Raw genomic sequence first — 16,958 nt, forward strand, 5'->3', positions numbered from 1 at the left:
TCTTGAGCTATTTCATGCATATTTATAGGCTCTAGGAGGGTTACATGGGCCAACGGGCCTTAACTTTCCTTAATAACTGCGTATCAAGTTAATAAAGAGGAAATATTCAATGCAATTATTATAGGATTACAATCTTAGAAGTAAATAAATCAAATTATACGACTAGCCTGGTCGCATCTAACAATTAAGCTTGATGAAATGATATGCCTCTGGTCAATAGTCGAACAGCACTTCCGCCATGTGTAGACTACGTGTGAGAAATCCTAGCCACGTCATTAGCAGCCATTTTTTGGGTAAACAGATACCTATACACAGATGCGGATTGTGTAGCAAGTGTCGATCACGATCTACGTAATCTCTCATGTACTCGTAATAATGATTGTAGACAGAAGTGTCTAAGTTGGATTGATCGGGTCTAGATGGGCTAATCGAACTTGTAACGAGTTCTAGAACAAATTATCGATTGGTTCCTCGAGGACCAGATTCGATTATGATCTGATGAGGGCGACTGGTCCTCGGATCAGTCTCTTTTGTTGATCATATAGGTCTATAGATTCCTCAAGAACCAAGATTGAACATGATCAAATAAATTGGTGACAAGGTCCTCGGATCAGTCTCTTGTTTGGATCTTATGGGTCGATAGGCTCCTTAAGAACCAATATCGAACATGATCCATAATTTCATGACAAGGTCCTAGGACCTGTCTCTCATTTGGATCGTATGGGTCAATAGGTTCCTCAAGAACCAAGATCGAACGTTATCCATAATTTGGCGACAAGGTCCTAGGACCTGTCTCTCGTTTGGATCATATAGGTCGATAGGTTCCTCAAGAACCAAGATCGAACATGATCCATAAATTTGGCGACAAAGTCCTAGGATCTCTCTCTCGTTTGGATCATATGAGTTGATAGGTTCCTCAAGAACCAAGATCGAACATGATCCATAATTTGGCGACAAGGTCCTAGGATCTATCTCTTGTTTGGATTGTATGGGTCGATAGGTTCCTCAAGATCCAAGATCGAACATGATCCATAATTCGGTGAAAAGGTCCTAGGACCTGTCTCTCATTTGGATCGTATGGGTTGATAGGTTCCTCAAGAACCAAGATCGAACATTATCCATAATTTGGCGACAAGGTCCTAGGACTTGTCTCTCGTTTGGATCGTATGGGTCGATAGGTTCCTCAAGAACCAAGATTGAACATGATCCATAATTTGGAAACCAGATCCTAGGACTTGTCTCTCTTTTGGATCATATCCTCAAGAATCAAGATCGAATATGATCCATAGTTTGGCTACAAGGTCCTAGAACTTGTCTCTTGTTTGGATCGTATGGGTCGATAGGTTCCTCAAGAACCAAGATCGAACATGATCCATAATTTGGTGACAAGGTCCGAGGACCTGTCTCTTTTTTGGATCATATGGGTCAATAGGTTCCTCAAGAACCAAGATCAAACATGATCCATAATTTGTCGACAAGGTCATAGGACCTATCTCTCGTTTCGATCATGTGGGTTGATAGGTTCCTCAAGAACCACGATCGAACATCATCCATAATTTGGCGACAAGGTCCTAGGACCTATCTCTCGTTTGGATCGTATGGGTCGATAGTTTCCTCAAAAACCAAGATCGAACATGATCCATAATTTGGCGACAAGGTTCTAAAACCAATCTCTTGTTGAATGTAATTTAAAGAATTAAGAGTAACTTAAGAAATTAAATTCATTCATTGAAGCACAATGACTATTACATAGATAATCTTACAAATAATACATTTGCAAATTAAAACTTGTGTCACTACTAAACAACTTCACTGATAGTACTGGCGGAGGTGTTCACCATTCCAGTAGTTTTTTATTAGTTCTCCATTCAATCGAGCTATCTTGTACGTCCCAGGTGGGATCACCTCCTCCACAAGGTATGGCTCTTCCCAGTTAGGTCCTAATACCCCTGTTGTAGTGTCCTTAGTGTTTAGGAACACCCTCAAGAGTACTAATTCCCCAACTTGGAATTTTCGATCATTCACTCTAGAGTTGAAGTATCTGGCCATTTTTGTTGATGTGCTGCTACTCTGAGACTTGCCTTTCTCATCTTTCTTTGATTAAATCGAGCGACTCTTCTATCAGTTGATGATTCCTCCCCTAATCGTATGTCTCCTGGCTATGCGATGGGGAAGTGAGTTCAACTAGCAACATGGCTTCATACCCAAATGCCAAAGAGAATGGCTTGTGCCCTATTTTCGTTCGTGCCATCGTTCGATGTCACCATAGGACCTTCAAAAGTAATTCTGACCAGGCTCATTTTGCTTGTTCAAGGCGCTTCTTCAGAGTGTCTTTGATAGTCTTGTTCACTGCTTCTACTTGACCATTAGCTTGGGGTTGTGCTACCGAGGAAAAGCTCTTTGTGATTCCATGCCTCGTACAAAATTCGGTGAACATATCACTGTCGAATTGAGTCCCATTGTCTAAGATTATCTTCCTTGGTAGGCCAAATCGACATATGATATTCTTCACCACAAAGTCTAAGACTTTCTTCGAGGTTATGGTGGGGAGAAATTTTGCTACAGTCCACTTGGTGAAGTATTCCACAGCTGCAACAGCAAATTAGACTCCTCCTCTTCCTGTAGGTAGCTTTCTGATTAGGTCGATCCCCCATACAGCGAAAGGCCTAGGGATTTGCATTTGTGTTAATTCATTAGGTGACGCCTGGGGTATCTTGGAGAACATCTGACACTTGTGGCATCTTCTGACATACTCCATCGAGTCTTCATTCATCGTCAGCCAAAATTATCCTTGTCTTAGGATTTTCTTTGATAGGCTCTGCACCCCAGGGTGACCTCCAATAAACCCCTCGTGTACTGCGATCATTAACAGCTTTGACTGGTTGGGTGTAACACACCTTAGCAGTGGTAGGGAGTACCCTCATCGGTACAGGACCCCTTTGAATATCCCATATCATGTAGCTTATCTCACCAACTTCCTTGCTTTATTCTGATCACTAGGTACTACTCCTTGGTTGAGATAGTTAATAATACATGTATCTCCTAACTCAACAGGTAGTGCCTCCTGCTTGGTTATGCTTCATTTCGCCAAGTATTCGACAGGAATGACATACAGGGTGTCCGCATCTTTGGCACTGGCAAGCTTGGCTAAGGCAGCATTGGCATTATGCTCTCTTAGGACTTGTATAATTGAGTATTTCTTGAACTGCGCCAGCAAGTCCTTCACCTTGTTCAGGTACTGCACCATCCTAGGTCCCTTGGCTTGATACTCCCCCAGTACCTGGTACACCACTCGCTAGGACACGCTGAATATCTCCAGGGATGGGGCATGCACATCCCGAGACAAGTGTAATCTTGCTAATAATGCCTCATACTCAACCTCGTTCTTTGAAGCGTTGAATCCAAATCTGAGAGCATAATGGATTCGATGATTCTCTGAGTGATCAGTATGATTCCTACGCCTGAGTTGTGTTCATTGGATGCTCCATCAAAATATAGCTTCCATACAGGAGTTTCTCCTTCCTTCTCGGTATCTCCATTCTCCGATTGATAGGAAGGGTCTTCAAGGTTGGTGCCTTCGACTATGAAGTCTGCCAATGCTTGGCCTTTTATCGCTGTCCTTGAATGATAAGTGATATCAAATTTTCCTAGTTCCACTACCCATTTGAGTAATCGTCCCGAGGCCTCTGATTTCTGAAGAACTTGTCTCAGCAGTTGATTGGTCAGGACTCAGATCGAGTGAGCTTGGAAATATGGATGCAGCTTTCGAGAGGCAATAACTAAACAGTAGGCTAGCTTTTCAAGAGGGGGATACCTAGACTCTGCACCTACTAGCCTTTTACTAATATAGTACATAGGGTGTTGTACCCTGTTCTCTTCTTTTACAAAAGCAGCACTGATTGCATGCTCAATGATTGCCAAATAGATGAATAGTACTTCACCATATATTCTCTTTGCTAGGACTGGAGGTTGAGTGAGATGCTCCTTCAAGGCTTGGAAAGCTTCCTCACATTCCTCGGTCCATTGAATCTTCTTGCTTCCCCTCAGTAAGTTAAAGAAAGGGACACACTTGTTCGTAGACTTTGATATGAACCTACTATGGGTAGCTACTCTCCATGTTAAGCTTTCCACTTCTTTGATTGTGGTAGGTGACTTCATGTCGATCAATGCCTTCATCTTCTTGGGGTTAGCCTCGATTCCATGTGAATTGACTATGTATCGGAGAAACTTACCAGAACCAACTCCAAACGAGCACTTGAGAGGGTTTAACTTTAACTTGATGCTATACTTTCTAAGTATTGTAAAGCATTCCTCCAAGTCTCGAACATGCCCTCCAGCTTCTTTGGACTTGACCAACATGTCATCGACATATACCTCCATACTTTTGTCGATCAAGTCTCGAAACATGCCATTCACTAAACACTGGTAGAAGGCTCCTGCGTTCTTCAAGTCGAATGGCATCACCTTATAAAAATACAATCCCTTGTATGTCTGAAAGCTGGTATGTTCCTCGTAGGGAGGGTGCATACTTATTTGATTATACCCATAATACACATCCATGAGTGAGAATATTCCATGTCCTGTTGTTGCATCGACCAGTTGGTTTATTCTGGGTAGTGGGAAGCAGTCTTTAGGGCAGGCCTTGTTCAGATCTATGAAGTCCATGCATGTTCTCCACTTCCTGTTTGGCTTTGGGACCAGCACGAGGTTTGATACCCAATATGGGTAGTTGGCATCCCTTAAAAACCGTTTTCCTTGAGTCGCTCGTCCTCCTCCTTTAGGGATTAAGATCGGTCTTTGTCAAGAAGTCTCCCATTTTGTTGCACTGGTGGGTAGTTCTTGTCCACATTGAGGACATGGCTTATCATGGATGGAGAAATTCCAACCATGTCCTTATGTGACCAGGCAAAGACGTCCTGGTTCTTCTTCAAAAATTCTACCAACCATGCCTTAATTTCCATGTTTAGCTCATTCCCAACTTTAATTACTCTAGTCGGGTCCTCCTCATCTAGTAGGACTTCATCAAAATCTTCGGCTGGTCCTACCCCTATGACGTCATCCCCAAAGCGAGGATCAATGTCGCTTCCCTCGCTTTGGGAAACTTGCTATAATAACAAATCTTCAATAAAAGGAGCCCCCAAATCCAGTAAAGTGTTTCTTTCAACGTTAACTTCCATGTTGACAACACCATCAGTTCCTTCCTTCTGTTCGCAGTGGGTTACTACCATGTTGTTTACACATGGTCCTTTCTTTGCCTTGACCACTGACGCATTATAGCATTCTCGTGCCTCCCTTTGGTTACCCTATATGCATCCTTGCCCTGCGCTTGTGGTGAACTTCAAAGATAGATACCAAATAGATATTGTTACGTGTAACGCCATCAGGAGGGGTCTCCCAAGAACTACCTTGTAAGTCGATGAGCAATCTACCACTAGGAACTTTTTCATCACAGTCTCGTGCCTGGGGGCATCCCCCACCGTGACCGGTAGTCTAATAGTTCCTATTGGTTCTAGCCATTCTCCTCTGAGCCCATATATCACTTAGGAACACGGTGTCAGGTCCTTGACCGTGAGCTTCATATTCTCGATGGATGATTTGTAGATGATGTCTACTGAGCTTCCCGTGTCCACCAAGCATCTCTTCACTCGGGCATTGGCGATTTGAATGGTAAGGACCAGAGGGTCATTGTGGGGGTACCTCACGTTCCTGGCATCATCCTCTATAAAAGTGAGAGTTTCACTTTCATACTTTGGATTTTTTGGAGATCGCTCCTCGACTGCCATGCACTGGGAAGACTCCCCTACCTCATGTCTGAAGGTCCTTGCATATCGCTCACGACCATTGTTATTGTTACCTACTATGTGGGGCTCCCCACATATGGTATCCAGTGTGAAGTCTACGGTCGCTGGCTCTAGTGGTAGACTCCTCTGCCTTCGAAATTCTGGATTCCTGCTTGAGGTTTTGGTCTTGACTCATTACCTCGAGAGTTTTCCTGATCAGAGAAGAAACTCTATCTCATCCTTCAATTGTTTGCACTCATTTGTGTCATGCCCATAATCATTATGGAAACGACAAAAATTATTCTTGTCTCTCTTTCCTTCTGAATGCAAGGGTTGTGGCTTTCGGTATGGTACCTCCTGGTATGTTGCCTAGTAAATCTCAGCCCTTGATGTAGTCAAGATGGTATAATTGGCGAACCTAGGCTGGTAGGGCTGATGCTTAGGCTGTTTGTCGATGGGTGCTGACTTAGCTTTCTTCTTTCCACCTTGCTCAACACCTGAGGTATTCCTCTTCTTACCGTTCCCCCACTGCCGCCCTAAGAGTTTGCACCATTCTTATCTGCCTTGACAGTGGTTGGATGGTTTTTTCCTTTTTTTTCCTTCATGATAGCGTCATCTAGCTTCATGTATTTGTCTGCTTGGTCCAGGAACTCCTGCAAGGTGTTGATGGGGTTCCTATGTGTTCTATCCCACAAGGGACTACGATAAATTATTCTTGTCGAGATGGCAACGAACTTCCCTTCATCTTCTATTGTGAACTCTCAATTTTCCTCTCTCATGAAGCTTTGTATGTAGTCTTTCAGGGATTCATATTTCCCTTGCTTGATGTCGGCTAGCTAATTGGCATAAACTGGTTGAATCCGTCCGGCACTGAAGACCATGCAAAATTCCTTCCTAACTACTCCTAGGAAATGATGGATCCAGGTTTGAATTTCCAATACCATTCCTTGGCTGAGTCAGAGAGAGTGGTAGGGAATACCCTGCACCTATAATCATGGTCCACACCGAGTAACTCCATTTGATCCTCGAACTTCCCAATGTGTCATACTGGGTCTTCCTTCCCAGTGTATGTTGGGAGTTTTGGGGTCTTGTATTTTGGTGGTGGTTGAGCAACGTGGATATTAGCACTGAAGGGACTCCCACTTCTATGTGCCACCTCGATATTGGAAGGTTTCTTTGTCAAACCCTGAACAACCATGACGAGTGCATCTATTTGAGCCTGCACTATTGGTGGGATTGCTGCTCCAGGTGGGGTAGATGTCCTTGGTACCCCCTCCTGAGGTTGTGCATCTTTCCAGAGCCTATCGAACACGATATTAGTGTTGTTCATTGGTTCCTTTCCCTTGCGAGATTAAGGGTGTAGGGGTAGCAGGTCCACCTTGCCCTTGTCGGTGCGACCTTGCCCCCGAGCCTCTCCTCCTACATGAATTTCAGATTTTGAGCGGCATTTTTCATTCCTGTCATGCCTCTCAGATGTTTGACCCTCATCTCCTGCATTGTATCGTCTGTCCCCCTGGGAGGGAGCCTTCGGGTTGGTAACACTCCTACTCTGAGATGAAGTGTTATTCTTCTTAGTCATGGAGGATGCAGTCTTGGACTATGCCTCTTCATACTGTCTTTGGGAAAGTGGCTCTGAGAGCATCCTGGGGTTCGACTCCTCCCCTGGGACTCCTTGTTACTGTTGTCTCACGTTCCTGCTGCTTTGGCCTGAGCCTCTCTCACTGCCTGAGCAGTAGCTTCAGCATTAGTTTAGGCTAACTGAATAGTCGCCTCTAGGGCCACAACAGCCTCCTGGTGCCTCCAATCAGCTTCCTGCTCCCTTTGGATCATCCTCTGGACCTGCTCATCTATCTCCCATTGTTGTCGTTCCATATTCGCCCTCTGGAGGGCAATTTCTGCAACAAAGGCCTCCTGCCTCGCCAGAAATTGCGCCTTCTCCTCCTGGTGAGCATCCTATGGATCTTCTGCATCAAGTTGGTCTCCAACCTCCACCTGCGGTTCGTTAACGGGGTCGATGGGATCTTGAGTGGTGGAATCCCTGGGAGCCATCTTCTTTATCTGTTTGGGTTTTGGAGGCTTCATAAAACTAATGAAAGTGTGTTTCTTGATTTCGTACTCTTTATGAAAGCACCAAAATGTTGACCTATGAAATTGGCCAACGGTCATATGTACAATATACAATACCTTTTGAACGGAATGAATATAAAATATGACAGAATATAAATATCTTAAACAAACACACAGGAATTTATAGTGGTTCAGCCATATTCTGATGAACAGTAATAACCTAATCCAATACACAGGAATTTTTAGTATTGAATTACTCGATAGACAATTACACTGATGAACAAAAGTATTCACTCATTGCTAATTTGCCTAGAGTTTCTTCCAAAATATTCCTCATATCCCCTTAAATAAAGCCCTGGGTCCTTTATGTATAGTACCCAGGGACTTTTACATGATCAGTAGTATTGGGATCGTGGTTTGGTACACGATTATTAGGTAGTAGAGATATGTGTCCACCTCCCCATGATTATGAGATCATGGTTCTTCTCGTTGTTTCTCTGGATCGTGGTAGACAATGCACGATTCAAACCTCTGGGAAAATGCTAAGTCTAGATTGGTCTATGAGAGTTAGGTACTAGGCTCAACGACCCTTTAGAGCTTGGGTGCTAGGCCCGTTTTTCCTCTGGGTGCTAGGCTTGTCATCTTCTGGGTGCTAGGCCTGTTGATCTTCTAAGTGCTAGGCCTGTTGGTCTCAATCTGAACGACCACCCGTAGGGTTTTTGAACATCTCTGGCCGACCACCCCTAGGGGTTGGGGTTAGGCCGACCACCCCTAAGGGTTATGGCCAGGCCGACCACCCCAAGGGGCTAGGGCCAGCCGACCACCCCTATGGGTTTTAGGCCTGGTCGACTCCCTATAGGTCCTAGACCTATCTTTTTTGCTCATCGATCTTTTTTCAATACTTCATTGTTTTTCCCTAATTTGTGATGCTATGTGCCGCTTTCGCATTTGCCACATCATCACTGGATTGTTGAGAGATAACAGATGCCATAACATGTCATTATTTGTATGCCTTGAATTATAAATCCTCTTTAATCTGGGAGTCAACGGAAAGTAACGCATCACCCTATGTGGAACATTTTTCCCCTGCTTCTTTTCATTGACTCATCGACTACGCCCACACACAGGACATGAATCTTTGCTTTCATGCTCATTATAAAATAAGCAAGAATCATATTTATAGACATGGATTGATTGATATCCCAACCCTAACTTACTCAACTTCTTTTTGGCCTCGTAGTGTGTTGGAGGAATTTTATTATCTTTCGGAAATGCAAACTTTAGTAACTTCAACAATTCATCAAAAGAGTTGTTTGTCCACTTCCCCCTAACTTTCAAAAGCATCAACTTCGCCAAAAAGTTTAAGGATGATATCCAATCACAACCCGGATACAACTCAACCTCAATCTCATTGAAGAACTCGTCACAATACTGTCCCATTCAACTGCAAGACACACCATCTGCTTCGCCTGCATTTGTCACTAAGATGAAATCGTCAACAACGTCAACCATCTCATCTACATCTTCATTCTCCTCAACTACCTCATTGGCAACACTAGCTTCCACCGCACCGTGGTAAACCTACTATTGATAATTTTGTTGAAAACCCTTGTCAAAGACATGAGCCTCCACCATATCTATAGTTCGTAGTTTAACATTGAGGCACCTCACACATTGACATTTAATTCTCCCATTGCAGTCTGCGTGTTCTTTTGCCATTTTCAGGAAAGCTTGGAGATCGTTTCAATATGCATCACATTTACGATTCCTTAATGTCGTCTAACTCTTATCGATCAACATCTACGATAAAAGTATAAACAACAATCAAACATTATTGACTATGTGTGTGTGTGTTCCCTAATCTACATTTTCACTCCACTTCTAAATGGATAAAGAACCTATCCCATTCAGATTTGTAGTATACATATAATTTAATCTACACTCTTAAAATTGTTTCGTTTATGTAAAAAAATTTCCAGCACCTCCCTATTGTTCTCATAAGTGTGCATACTAAAATTAAGGCTGCCCACTTACGACAACAAATAAGGATACACATATTGAAATCTCTACTAACGAAACAATAAAATGAGTAATAGATCAAATTATAGGTACAAAACAAATTCAAACTATCCATGCGGACACAAACCGTCCTAGATAATTTGGAAAAGCATATTTAAGAGTCCTTACTGACTCAGTCTCTCCGAACGGGTCTAAGGCTTTTCGCGATTAAAAATAATCTAGAAAAAATTATCACCGGGTGATAATATATCAAACTTATATCCTATCTTTGATGATTAAATTTTATCACCAAAGAAAAGCAACAAAAAATGAAATATTATTAATACTACTTGTTTTATGATGTTTTATAAGCTCTTATTTTATAATGTTTAAAATTAATAATAACTCATATTTTAATTATTATTTAATTAATTTAACAAATACTAATTTGTTTTATTGTTCATTTTTTATTTTCTTAATTAATTTTTTTTAATTATCAAACTTACTTTTTCATCTAAATTAATTAATGATTTATTTTAAAATTATTAATTTATTATTTTATTTTAAAATTATTAAATTAAATTACTAAATTTGTTCATATTAAATTAAATTTATTAATATTAAATTAAATTATTTATTTAATTTTTTAATTTATTCTTTAATTTATTTTGTTAATTCAAATTATTCAAAGTTATATTTATTTAGTCCCATAACTCTACTAAAATTTTGGCAGCATAAAAAATATATTCTAAGTTATCCCAAAAAATTAAAAGCTTGCAAATGACATTGGGAAAATACCCAGAACATTGACAATATATTATACATTTTCTACCCATATAATTGGTCATAAAATTTTATCACCAAAGAGAAAATCAACAAAAATTAAATATTTTCTCAACACATTTTATGATGTCTTACAAAGTCTTATGATTTGTTGAAATTATGATATCACACATTTTAAAATTATTGTAAAAAATTTAATATTAAATGTTAATATATAATATCCTATATATTTATGAAGTACAACTTATTCTGTTTAGTTTTATTGAATTCATATTATAATAATTATTATTTAATTAATCATTAATGAAATTATTAAATTAATTTATTATTATTTAATTATCTTATTAATTACTAAATTAATATTTATTACTTATTACATTAATATTTTATTATTTAATTGTTGAAGCCGTTTTTTGTCAACTTAAAATGTAGAGCACGTAAACAGCAAAAATTATGGGAAGAATAACACAGTAAAACAATGAGAGTTTTTTACGTGGTTCAGCAGTTAACTCTCCCTAGTCCACGAGTCTTTGTTATTAAGACTTAGGAAATTTCTGGAAATTCTTCAGAGATGAATTCTCGAGAGATTCTCTCAAGATCACAAAATTTCCCCCCTTTAAAAAGGTACATGAACTCTCTATTTATAGAAGAGGTCTCAGAATACAATCTCACACGTTTCAGGAAGTTATTTTGTACATTAATAAATTTAATTACTTTAAAGTTTGTAACTCCTATATGCAAGGAAACGTCCCCTGAAGACCAGGGGGCGTATAACTGACTAGTTAATATCCCTTTATTGTAGGGAAGTTACAACAATAAATATCTCTTGAATGCATGGACTGCGTCTTCTCAGGTGACTCATTAAGCCGTTCGAGATCAGCAATCAGCATAATGTCAGTCTAGGTATTTGAGTAAATTACGAGTTGTATTACATTCCCTAAGACCAGCTCAGAGTGTGTAAATATCACCGAGGCTGCCTTATTCCGAGCTCACACCCATGCCAAGCTCGGGCCACTTGATCCGAGGCTACCCAACAATGGATATACTCCGATGTTCTATTTTTCGAGCTTATAAGGACTTCGAGGCTACCTATCTTCGAGGTTGCCACCTACTTTGAGGATTTGGCGTCTAGATTACAAACATGTATTTTAGCTATCGCGAGCTCACACCTGACGAATCCAGCTTTCGATGTCACAACCTCAAGTCTCGAAATCTGGGTGTAACATTTTGCCCCCTCAATATTATTAGTTCGAATCTTATGAGAAGGAAACTTTTGAACTACTTTCTTTGGGAATCGCACCGTCACACATACTCGAGTATGGACACACGTCAGTTGAGTATTGCTTATTCAAGGTACTTGAGTACCTTGGAAACATGCCCACGATCGTTCGCCTGCCACCTTTATAGTACCATCATGTCACTTATCCCTGATCGTCGGATTTGGCACGGAATCTGGCCAATGGCCTAGATTGGTTCGACTTACAACATCTCCATGGGCCTATAAATAAGCTTACGGTTGTCTTCTTCATTTTTCCCTTACAAAATTTTTTTTTAGAGAGAAAATACCAGAGCCATGCTTGTCTGATTCTTGCATGTTCTCCAAGCCGAGAAGACAAAACACGGTTGGACTTTTTGAATCGGTGAGATCGTACTTGCAACCGCTCGTTCAGTCATCCATTTCTCTGTTGCCACCGATTACATTGTGTAAGTATCTGATCTTGGCTTTATATATTTTTTCCTCTTTTACGTGTGTTTCTGCCTCTATTGCATCTTAGTCACTGGGACTATGTTGGTTCATTCTTTAGTTTAATGCACTAGGATGCTTTGATCGGTAGATATTAGGTTTAGGTTTCCACATTACTGGTTCTAAATCTAGTTCATATGTAGGAAGACCCAAATACAGTCTTTTTTCTGGGTCTTCAAATTTCAGAAGACGTATCTTGCACACCAAGATATTGGGTACAAAATCTGGGTTTTAAAGAATGTACGATTCCCAAGAATACCACTTTTGAATAACCGCCACCTTTTTTTCCTGATATTTTGGGATTTTCAAAAATTAAATCCACTTTCCTCCCTTTCTCGTGAAATACACATCATGACACTAATCGGGTCCCCATGATCGAGCTCATCTTGTATCCAAGCATTTTTGATCTTGAACCACCGAGATCGTTATTCTTGATTCCTTGCATACATGTCCCTCACCATTTTTTCTTTCTTGGTAGATGTCACAGAATCTGGGAAGACGGTGGGGGTCGTTGCTTGCCATCCTGTATTCGCCAAAAACTCCGAGCCTGGAGTCGTTGTTTACCCGGAACCAGCGTCTGATTCGCGAACACGAGCTAGCTCGTGAACAAGAAGAAACTCGAGCTCACTACCGGCGTCAAATCGTCAAGGTCTTAGAGAAGAAGAGAAAAATCCTCCGAGAGGCTCTTTATCCAGATTTGACTCTGAGCCTAGATCGATCCCCCTTGATCGTAGGCTGAAAGTGACAATTGCGTACAAGCCGAGAGATCTTCGATTCTCACTGATGGGGGAACCCTTCACTTCGTAGCCAAGGAGGGAGTTCTTCAAGTCCGAACACTACTGGAGCTCGGTCACATCGCTGGGACAAATATCTAATATCCTGGTCCTTCACGGCTTAAGGTTGTCAGACTCGCTTAGGTGCCAAGCTCTGACTGCCCACGAGCGGAGCTGTCGTGCTCCGGGGGATGGAAACCCTGACAGCAGGCTGAGGTATGCGGCTTGGAGCCAGGAGCATATGAAGGCGGGAGCTATCTTTCCCTTGAAGTCCTTCTTTAAAGGCTTCTTAGACTATGTTGGGTTGGCTCCCTTCCAACTCAATACCAATTCTTATAGGGTTCTGGCTGCCCTATGGTCGCTTTACCACGACCTGAAGTGGGAAGGGCCTTTGCCTGTAGAGATCTTATATCTCTTTTTTTTAAAAAGTAATCCCTCCCGAGCTTGGGGAGGAGATTGCTTCTACTATCTCTCGAGCTATCTCAAGGAGAAAAAGATGTTCGAGGATCTTCCTAATCATCCTTCTGACTTCAAGAAGACCTTCTTCTGGACAGATGGCCTAGCCCCGTCTCGATACTACTCGTTCAGACGGATTCGTAAGTACCTCAACCTCATTCTTTTCTGTGCTTGAACTTTGTTTTTGGGCCCGTACTTAGTTGAAATGCGTTTGATTTTCTAGCAAACTATCATCGCCTTGCTCCCACTGATGAGATGAAGGAGCATAGAGAGACTCTGCTCCAACTCCCTTACGGCAGGAGATCCCTCTCTTTTCTCCTGCACGAAGACAAGCTCTGGTCATGCGGGCTCTTAGGGGAAGATCAGTCTACATTGGATTGGTCCAATTAGAAATACACCCGATGGGAGCTCGTTCCTTTAACAACCGAAAACCTCCCCCCGAGAAGAGATCCGAGGCCCCCATCTCTAGCCCGCCATAGGAGTCCACAATCGGGGAATGAGGCCAACGATGAGGCCTCGAGCTCGGGCTCTGATGAGCAAGGTACAATCATCCTTAGCTCGAATATGTCGTCTCCCTCACTGCTAAAACATAAACCCAATAGGTTAGTATTGTGTAAGGATGATAGGGACCATTTCTATGTATGGTCTTGGGTAGAAGATAAGGTTCATAGGTTTGATAGCTGGCTCAGGAAATACGACACCATGTATAGCTTGAATGAGTTGTGGGATGGAGTAGCCATTCAGTATGGAACTAATGACTATAGGGACCTTTCGAGATTGACTTCCACCTATAGGGAAGGTACTCCCCCAGCCTCCTTTGAAGATAGAGGGATTTCTTGGTCACCGAGCACGAGCTCGGGGGAGAGTTCCAGTTAGGTTTTTCTTTACTTGTTCTTTATTCTTTGTCTGTTAGCGTCATGCTAAATCTTAATTGCAATTGTCCAGGTGCCATGGATTCCGACCTTGATGTCGTGCTCTCTAGTGGCGAGGGAGCTCAAAAAAGTAAGCGCCCAAGAGGCTCGCAGAGGTCGGACCGACCCTCAAAAGTCCTCAAACGCACTGAGAAGACTCCACCAGCTCCGACTACTACGAGCACAGCCGAGGACCCGACTTCCCAGGTCGATATCCATCTCGGCCGCTTCTTCTGTGCTTCCCTCAGTCACAGTCCACCCAGTACTCGGCCCACCCCCGAAGAAGCCCTCAACTTCCAAGTCACATATGTTGTCGATCTGAACTCATGTTGATGAGTTCGTGATTGACAATGCTGCTGGGGCCCACGAAGTTGTACTCGGCTCAGATATCTTGTCTCAGGTGGGTCAGAGCCTAGGAGATTTCGACGCTGAGCACTGAGAGTTTTTGAATAAAGCTCGGGACTGCAATACTCTTTATGATAAGAGTATTGAGCTTACTGCCGCGGTAAATTTTCACAACTTACTTTTAATTGTTTATGTGCCTTAGCATATGTTCTAATTCAATCTCTTTGTGTGTCAGACTCTTGTTGTCTCAGCTCAGCTTAATTATAAGCTGACCAACGAGGTGCATTCGAGCATGTCTTTAGCCCAACAGTCGAAGGATCTTCAGTTTAAGATGGCTGATGAGCTCAAGGCTGCAAAGACAGAGGTCGAGGTTATGATAGCCGAGCTTGAAAAGGCGAATGCTTGGCTTGCGGAGCTGGAGAAGGCCAATGCCAAGCTTGAGGAAGAGAAGACCGCCACTTTCAAGATAATAGAGAATGAAAAGGCTCATCTCCTCGCCGAGTTTAAAGAGAAGAAGGACAAGGCGGTTGATTTAGCCATGTATAGGATCTGGGCCAGGAACGTCGACCTCGACACCAGCTTCCTAGGCTCTTTCGAGGCAGGATTCGTGGCCAAATGGCATGCTCGTTTTGAAGCGGAGGAGGCTGCTCGGGAGGCTCAGAAGGGTAGTCATGCTATTCGTCCTGGAGAGTCTAGTGTCGCTGATGCTGAGAAGGCTAAGGAGACTGCTCCTTCATAAATCTTACCTCGGGGTTGCGTCCCTTTATTTTTGTAATTGTTTTAATTTATGCCCGTAGGGCTGATACAATTTCTCTTTCTTTTTTACTTTCTTTTAATATATATGCTTCACATTTCTCGGTTTGAAATATTTTGCACATTTTATATTAAAGAGTCGTATATGCTTGTTTAATCACACAAACATAGTTTGGATTTAAGCTCGAGGTTCAATGCATTCATGCACAATTTGCTCGAATTATCTTCTTCCGATCTCGTTATTTGTCATGGTCGGATATTACTTTAACCATGCACCCGAAAGTACTTGTATGGTGTGAAATGCAAACGGTTTAGTTATATCTTACTTTTAAGTTACTTTTTCTCGTCCTCGGTTATCTCTCCGAGGTTATGAGGTCGAAACTATTGTTTTGCAAGATACTCCAGCCTCGGTCTCGGCTTATCCGAAGTGGGTTATGCTCCAACTTACTACCGATTAGTTTTAGCTGGTTTGTTCTAAACCTATTAAGGTTGTGTTATGTTTGTAATCCATACACTTACATTTTAATCTAGTTTGGTTATATCCAAACTGTCTTAGCTCACGTATTTGGTTATGTCCAAACACTTGTACGTTTTTTTTATGTTTGATAGCTTGGTTACATCCAAACTATCTTAGCTTGCGCATTGGGTTATATCCAAACACTTGCATGCATTTCGTATATGTTATTTTATTTTTCAAGCTGATGGTATATATACCAATAATGCTCCCTTAATATCCTATGAATGTGACCATAGGTTATTAAATTAAGAGAGATTCCAAAAAAAAAAAAAAAACATAGCATATTAAAAGAAATAAATCTTTATTTGACAAAATCCGAAAATAGACAAAACAGTATAGATAAACAAGCATGGTTACAGGAAACATCCTTCCTATACTATTGATGGTAAGGTCGTAGGTGTTCGCCATTCCATGCTCGCGGTACTAGACTTCCATCCAATCTCGCCAACTTGTAAACACCAGGTCAGATGACTGACTCTATCTGGTAGGGTCCTTCCCAATTTGGCCCGAGCACGCCAGCTACTGGATCTCGCGTTGCCAAGAATACACGCCTTAGCACTAAATCTCCCACACTGAATTTTCAATCCCGAACCCTTTTGTTGAAGTACCTGGTAGCTCGCTGTTGGTATGCAGCATTTTTTAGCTGAGCTTTGTTCCTTCTTTCTTCGATCAAGTCAAGAGTTTCTTCGAGCTGAGCGTGGCTCGAGGCTTGATTGTAAGCGAGGGCTCAAATTGTGGGAATTTCGACCTCAATTGGAAACATAGCCTCGCAACCGTACGCCAGAGAGAACGGGGTATGTCCTGTCGATGTTCGGGCTGTAGTCCTATATC

Source organism: Humulus lupulus, chromosome 4 (genome assembly GCF_963169125.1).
Source record: "Humulus lupulus chromosome 4, drHumLupu1.1, whole genome shotgun sequence".
NCBI classification, from domain to species: Eukaryota; Viridiplantae; Streptophyta; class Magnoliopsida; order Rosales; family Cannabaceae; genus Humulus; species Humulus lupulus.